Source organism: Leptonychotes weddellii, chromosome 4 (genome assembly GCF_054177405.1).
Source record: "Leptonychotes weddellii isolate Sample4059 chromosome 4, ASM5417740v2, whole genome shotgun sequence".
NCBI classification, from domain to species: domain Eukaryota; kingdom Metazoa; phylum Chordata; class Mammalia; order Carnivora; family Phocidae; genus Leptonychotes; species Leptonychotes weddellii.
The window spans coordinates 37,482,742-37,490,637 of NC_138372.1; the positions used below are offsets into that span (position 1 = coordinate 37,482,742).

The following is a 7,896-nucleotide window of genomic DNA, read 5'->3' on the forward strand; positions in this document are numbered from 1 at the left end:
TAGTACACTCTAATTCCAATTCAGCACCACAGGGTTCTTTCTGCTATTCCTTATTTGCATCTCCCTTTTCCCACAGTGAGAACTTTGACTCCCAATAGCATCATTGTCTTTTTTTCATTTGCTCAGTGTTATGATACACACAAAATAGTTTCAGAATTGCTACATTCATGTCACTTAAAAAAAATCTATTAAATTGGGTTCAAGATTTGTTTGCAGTTTTGTTTTGTTTTTAGACCAAAGGTACATATACAAAATACTGTGTTCAAAAGTTATTTGGATTAGTTTTTATTTTCCTTCAGAATATTTATATTACTTATTTATATACAGTTAGGTTTATTTGTTTTCTATTTATACTCAGTTTTAGGATCCCTTTCATTCTTGTAGATTCAATTTTCTTTTTGAATATGTAAAAGTTAACATTGTCCAAAAGTCAAATCCATATGAAAACATGGAATGCTTCACGAATTTGTGTGTCATCTATATGTAGGAGCCATGCCAATTTTCTCTGTATTGTTTTAATTTTAGTATATGTGCTGTCAAAGTAAGAACACCTCTAATTCATTTTCAGCCTATTTGATGCTTACTTAGCACTTACACACACACACACACACACACACACTTCACTGAAATTGTTCTTGTCAAGGTCATCAGTGACTATTTTTTCTATCCTTATCTTATTTGACCTTTCCACTCTCAGATGACCTCTCTAATTTTCTTGAAACACTCAACTCTCTTGATTTTGATTCCATGCTCTTCTGGTTTTACTCTCTCTTCACAGGCCTTTCTTCATTCTCGCTGTTTGTTCAGCCACCCTAAAATGTGTTGCTCCTCGGGACACTTTTTGGCTCCCTTTACTTCTCTCTGTATCCTTTCTTCCTAGCTGATCTCAACTACTTCTGTGTCTTCAAATGCTGATACCCGCAAGGAATTCTTTGAATGTTGATTATGCTAATGACTTCTAAATTCATATCTTCATCCCAGACCTCTCTTCTGGGCTCCAAACTTACAACCAACTGCCTGATTGATATCTCCTTGGATCTCACTGACATCTTAAGTTTAACAGGTCTAAAATAGAACTCCTAATTTCTCTGCCAAACCTGCTTCCTCCAAGCTCCTTCTCAGTAAATGTCACCTCCCTCCACCTGGTTGCTCTAGCTAGAAACTTAGGAGTCAGTGTTGATTCCTCTATTTTCCTCAATCACAATGTCCAATCCACCTGCAAAATATGAATATTTTACCTCTAAAAACATGTCAAATTAGTCCATTTCTCTCTGTCTCCACCATTACCACTTCACTCATCATCTCTTCCCTAGGCTATTCATCAACCTCATAACTGGCTTCCCTTTTATCCCTCCCACATTCATTCTCTATACAGTAGCTACCATGACCTTTTTGAAAACAAAATAATAATACAAGCTTACATTTATTGGGTGTTTATTGTGTGCCAGGAACTGCTGCAAGCACTTTATATGTATTTAATCTTCACAATGACCCTATGAGGTAAAACCCAATTCTATCTCTAATTTTATAGAAAAGGAAACTGGGGCACAGAGAGATTAAGTAATGTGCCCAAGGCCACACAGCTGGTAAATGGTAGAATGTAGGTTTGAACCCAGAGTGACTTTTTAGCCTTCAAGCTTATCTACACATGCTATTGGATCAGGTTACTAAGCCTCAAATACTTTCATGGCTTCTCACTGGGGCTCACTGGGACTAACTTCACTGGAACTAAATTCCCAACTCCATACATAGGCCTGCTAGGTTCTGGGACATGACTCCTGCTTACCCCTCCAAACTCATCTCATGCTGTTCCCTTTCCTTCCCTTTCCTTCAGCAGCCTGGCTTGTTTTGTTTTGTTTTGTTTGCTGTTTCTCAGCTTCCTTGAACGTGATAAGCCCTTTCCTGCCAGTCAGCATTGCTTATCCTCCACCTCAAATACTCTTCTCCCTGGATCCCTCTCATTCTTTAGGTCTTGCTTTAATGATCTGTTCTGACAGAACATCCCTTATGGTGCTATTTCTTAAGTGGCTCCCTTCCTGGTATGTTCTATCTCAGCTTCATATTTGTTTTCTTTTTAGGCCTTAAAACAATTTCTAATTACTTGTTTGCTTACTTGTTTTGTCTCTCTTCCCCACTAAAATTAAGTGCAAAGAAGGCAGAGGCTGTGTCTTGGTCATTTTTGTGTTTTCAGAGCCTAACACAGTGCCTTGTTCATAGGAGGAACTCTAGAAACATGTATTGAATAAACATATGTTATTGTTTTCTACTTCATAGCTTCTGCTTACTCATAATTTCTGCTTCCTCATCACTTTGGTTTGTCACAGCCTAGACGCCATCTCCTCTCACACGGACCCCTACTCAACCTCATGACCTCTCTCTTTGCATCCCTTTGGTCATAGTTTCTATCGCTACTAATTGCCTCAATCACCTCATATTTCCCAACTCAAATTCCAGAGAGAGAAATATTGATTTGTCCAACTCATTTTCTAGAAGACAGACCACATTTGTAGGTCATTGACAAGCTCGTGGGTTGCTTGCCTTTGGGTCAGATTCCCAGTCCTGGTCCAAACAGTTGTGTGGGGCAGGGTGTGGGCGGGGGGGACGTCCTGCAAAGGGCTGCCTTTCGGCAGGGCTGAGGATTTAGCAGGCACGATGATTGATATTTGAGCACAAGTGGCAACCCCAGCAGCAGTGGTGGCAAATAGTTAATCAGGACTCACTTAAGGGTCAAGTTCCCCCATAGTTGTTCTCTAGGAGGCAGGGCTCAGGTTATCTTGAGTCCTGTTTACTTTCCCTCTGAGAATAATAAACACAAATTGAAAGCCCTCATATTTACAGCCCACATATTTACATTTCTAAGACTAAAAAGAGTGTTTGCATCCGTGTGCATGCGTAAGTCCAGCAACCCTGTGAGGCAAAGAATATTGTCTCTATTTTACAAATAAGGAAACTGAGGCTCAATTTCCTCGCCCAAAGTCAGATACATACTAAATAAGAGGTAGCACCAAATTCCAGATTCTAGACTCCCATGCCTGGGCTCCTTTCACTATATCTCACTGCCTCATTTGAATGTCTCGTCAAATGTTCTAAAGAAGCTTGATAATGATTGAAGATTCCTCTAAAATAGCACTATAGGTGGGCTCCACGGGCTCTGGGTTCCCAATACACTTATCAAGTACCAAAGGATTTAGAGAGCACCTACCATGTGCCAGGCACTCTGTGTTACAAATACTATCTCAGTTCAACCTCACAAAACTTACTTGAGGTAGATGTTCTAATCCGCACTGAAGAAACTGAGATTTAAGAGATTAGGTCACTGTTCCAAGTTTAAGACCTAGTATATGGTCCTGCTGGGATCCTAATTTAGATCTTTCTGACTCCAAAGCCCATCTTCCTTCCATTACACTAGACTGTCTCCCTTCTTAACTGTGTCATCTTGGTCAAGTTACTTAATTTATATGACCTTCTATTTCCCTGTCAGTAAAATGGGGATATTAGTACCTAATTCACGGGATTATTATAGGTTTCTGAGCAATCATGTAGTAGAAGAGCCTAGTCCAGTAAACTTAGCAGGTATACACTTTCAGTCTAGGGTGAATCAAAATCTTCACATGTGAAAAAAATTAGAATTATCAACTTCAGGGGCGCCTGGGTGGTTCAGTCATTAAGCGTCTGCCTTCAGCTCAGGTCATGATCTCAGGGTCCTGGGATCGAGCCCCGCATCGGGCTCCCTGCTCGGCGGGAAGCCTGCTTCTCCCTCTCCCACTCCCCCTGCTTGTGTTCCCTCTCTCGCTATGTCTCTCTCTGTCAAATAAATAAATAAAATCTTAAAAAAAAAAAAAAAGAATTATCAACTTCAGTTGCCTATAACAAACAGAATCTCTTGTGAGACTCTATTCTGCCGGCAAGTATTCCTGGCCTAAATTCTGAAGACATGGGACCTTGAGGGAAACAACAGTTATTCTCTAAGAAAACAGAGCAATTCAATGTACTTCAGAGATGAGAAAGAACCTGCATTCAACCTAGCCATGATGTAGCAGAATGGAAATTGATAAGTGCTCAAGAAAGAGATTTGAGTATGTGTCTCACAAGTTTAAGATTTAGTGTCTAAGGCCAGGGCATTTTACATATAATCTTATCTAACCCTACCACAACTTTAAGAGGTAGATCTTCTTGTGACATCCATTTTTCAGGCTCAGAGAGTTTATGTGATCTGCCTAAGGCCACACAACTAATTTGGGGCAGAGAAAGAACCAGAGCCCAGTTTGGCTCTATTGCACCAAGCTTTCAGCTGTCTACTAGCAAGTTAACCTGCTCTGAAACTTCAGGGCTCTTTGGATAGAAACTTACTCCCCAGTCAAACACCATCCTGACATCTTGCCCATTCATTGTTCTCTGGAAAGAAAAAAATCAGTTCTACAGGCATTGGCACAATTTAGGGAGAGTGCTGGCTAGGATGACACCTTCCCATTTGGCAGTAAAGATAAATACCAACAATAAATACAGATACACAATACAAATAAATACAAATACATAGAGATAAACAAATGATACCATGTGAGAAATGCAAGAGCAAGAATTAAAACTAATCTTTGTATAGCATTTTATGATTCACAAGAGTTATAATTCATATCTATTACCCGATTTGCTCCTCATATCACCCCTTTGAGATAGGTATTATCATTGCCATTTCACAGATGAAGAAAATGAGGCTTGAAGAAGTTGATTTAGTATGAAGTGGACATACATTGTTCTATGGTCTCCCAGCCTCCATTCTTCCTTTGTAATGGTACCCTGTGTTTCCTTTAGAAATCAAGTACCTAGCATCTCAGCAATAGTGATTGGATCAACATGAGCACATGACACATCAGATCTTTGAGTGTCAAGCTTGGAACTTTTGTTTAGGCTTTTGTCCAAGCTGTTAAGATGGAGGAACTCTCTAAATCCATGGGTATGAGTCTGAAGCCAGTGGCTAACTACCACAAGAAGTATAATATTATATATAAAATTTAAACCTGCAGAAGAAAATTCAGCCTCGCCAATGGTGGAAATAAAAAATAAAAAGGAATGCATAGTGAATGGATGGTAGGACTAAATCTTAATATATATTAATTACATCAAATGCAAATAAATTAATCTCACCAATTGAATTTTTAAAAATTACATCCAACAATAAATTGGCTATAAGAGACACACTTAAAACATAAAAGGATAGAAAGATTAAAAATAAAAAGATGAAAAGAGATACATGAGGAAGATATGAACTGAGTTGTGATCTGAATTCTGTCAAAAAGAAATTTTAGTCTCAAAAGATAAAAAGTGATAAAAGGTAATTATATATTCATAAAAGAAACAACAGGCAAACACATAGGTGCACTTAATTATATAGTCTTAAGACACACAGAATGGCAGAGAGGAATAGATAGATGCATAATTGTAACTGAAGATTTTAATATCTCCCTCTCAGAAACCGATACATCAAGGCTTGAATCCTAAAATTACCATATTTTAACAATTCTACACCTCATACAAGGCTGGACTCTGGGAGAATTAAAGACATAATAAATGTGAAAAAATTATTTAAAAAAAAATAGAAGACTATTATAGTTTGTGGCCAAGGAGAAGGGAAAGGCAAAACTTCAAAGTCACAGACTATAACACAGTAATATTGATGAATAATAAGGATTCCCATTTAACAAAACACGCTGTAACTAGATGAAAGACAAAGTAACTGGATGAGAGAATGGGAGAAGTTATTTGAAATACTTAGCATACAAAACTCTTGCAAGTAAATATGAACAACAACCTCTAGAGAAAAATAAGCAAAAGACATGAACAGAGAAGAAATTCAAAAATCAAAAGGGATATGAAGAGATGCTAAAAAAAAATCAGAGAAATGTTAATTGAAACAGCAATGTGCTGTTGTTTTACACCTATCAAACTATAAAAATTAGAATGATAATGCTTGCTGGTGCAGTTGTGGGGATGCTGGAATCCTTACACATGTGGCAGGAGTACACTGCTATGGCCTTTATGGAAAGCAATCTGATATAAATTATGATAATTACGAACTCACATACTCTAGGAGCCCACAGTTCCTCTCCTGGGATATATCTCAAAGAAATTCTTATGCAGACACACAAAGGATTAAAATATTAATCACAGTGTTATTTATGATGGTGAGGACTTAAAGGCAACCTGTTTGGTGGTCTATCACTGGAGAATAGATGACTAAAATATAGAAAATTTTATATCATGAAGAATTACACAGCAATCAGAAGCAATGGGTTAGATGTATACACAGCAATATGAATGCATTTGAAAAACAGTGTTCAGTGAAAAGTCTAAAGAAACAAAATGAGATTTAAACACTGTACCATTTGCATAAATTAAAATACATCCATACCAAACAAAATTCACATTTTATAAGAACATATACAAATGAAAAGATATACACCAAGTAAAACTTAGTTGCCTGTGTGGGGGAAGGGAGGGGACTAAAAGGGAAAAAATAAATAACAAAACTTAAAAGTATAATACCAACCTAAGATGATAAAATGCCATGTACTGAGGAGTGTGGTTAACTAAACCCTCTACAACTAAAGTCAAACCATCCAATCAATGAATGAACATAATACTGGGAGGAAAGACAATAGGTATTGTATAGTTGTCTCTGGATTTGGGGATAATGAGAAATTTTTTTATTCTTCTTAATATGCTTATAGACTCCAAATTTTTACATCGAACACCTGTTATTTTCTAAAATAAAATCTATAATCAGAATTAAAAAAAAAAAAAACTTCAGGCGTCTGGGTGGCTCAGTTAGTTGAGCATCTGACTCTTGGTTTCAGCTCAAGTCATGATCTTGGGGTTGTGAGACAGAGCCATGTGCCAGGCTCCACGTTCAGTGGGGAATCTGCTTGAGATTCTCTCCCTCTTCCTCTCCCTCTATCCCTCCCCCTACTCTTGTGCTCATGTTCTCTCTCTCTCTCCCAAATAAATAATAAATCTTAAACAACAACAACAAAAACCTCATCTGGAGGATTATGTTTCAGTGGCAGAATGGTGGTGTTCAAAAGACAAGACCTGGAAGGAAATACAAAAAATTTCCAAGTCTGTGCAGAAAGGGTGGAACTATACATGTATTTTCCCTTGTTAAATTACCTTAATTTCTGAAATAATGTTTGTACAATTTATCAAAATAAATATAAAAGCAACTTAATAAATGTAAAAGCAGCAGCTTTTTTTGAATGATTTTTTTTATTTTTTAAAGTAAGCTCTACGCCCAATGTGGGGCTTGAAATCACAACTCCAAGATCAAGAGTTGCATGCCCCAAAACATCAGCTTTAACTCTTTTTTTTTTTTTAAGATTTTATTTATTTATTTATTTGAGAGAGAGTGAGCCGGGGGGAGAGGGGGTTGGCAGAGGGAAGAGAGAGCCTCCCCACTGAGCACAGAGCCTGCCACAAGGCTCAATCTCATGACTCTGAGATCAAGACCTGAGCCAAAATCAAGAGTTGGATGTTCAATCAACTGAGCCCCTAATTTTTTTTTAAGATTTATTTATTTATTTTAGAGAGAGAAAAAGAGAGAGTGGGGGGAAGCTGAGGGAGAGGGAGAGAGAGAATCTTAAGCAGACTCCCCACTGAGCATGGAGCCAGATGTGGGGCTCGATCTCACAAACCCAAGATCATGAGCTGAGCCGAAATCAAGAGTCAGATGCCCAACCAACTGAACCGCACAGTCACCCCTTACTTAAAAAAAATTTGTTTAAGATTCCCAAAGCAGCAGCTTTAAAAAATATTTAAATAGATCCATATTGTTTAGTCTTTTTTTTTTTACTCTTTTACTCTTTTGCATGAAAATCAGTATCTTTATCTGGTGGGGGCAGACAT

The 7,896-nt window shown here is 37.7% G+C and overlaps 1 non-coding gene across 1 annotated transcript; it reads right to left on the reverse strand.

The window, feature by feature from the left end:
* Positions 1–442: 442 nt before the first annotated feature.
* On the reverse strand, positions 443–551 carry LOC115940521 (U6 spliceosomal RNA). Its single transcript, XR_004075261.1, has one exon. It is a non-coding gene; the product is annotated as a U6 spliceosomal RNA (small nuclear RNA).
* Between the last annotated feature and the right edge of the window lie 7,345 nt (positions 552–7,896).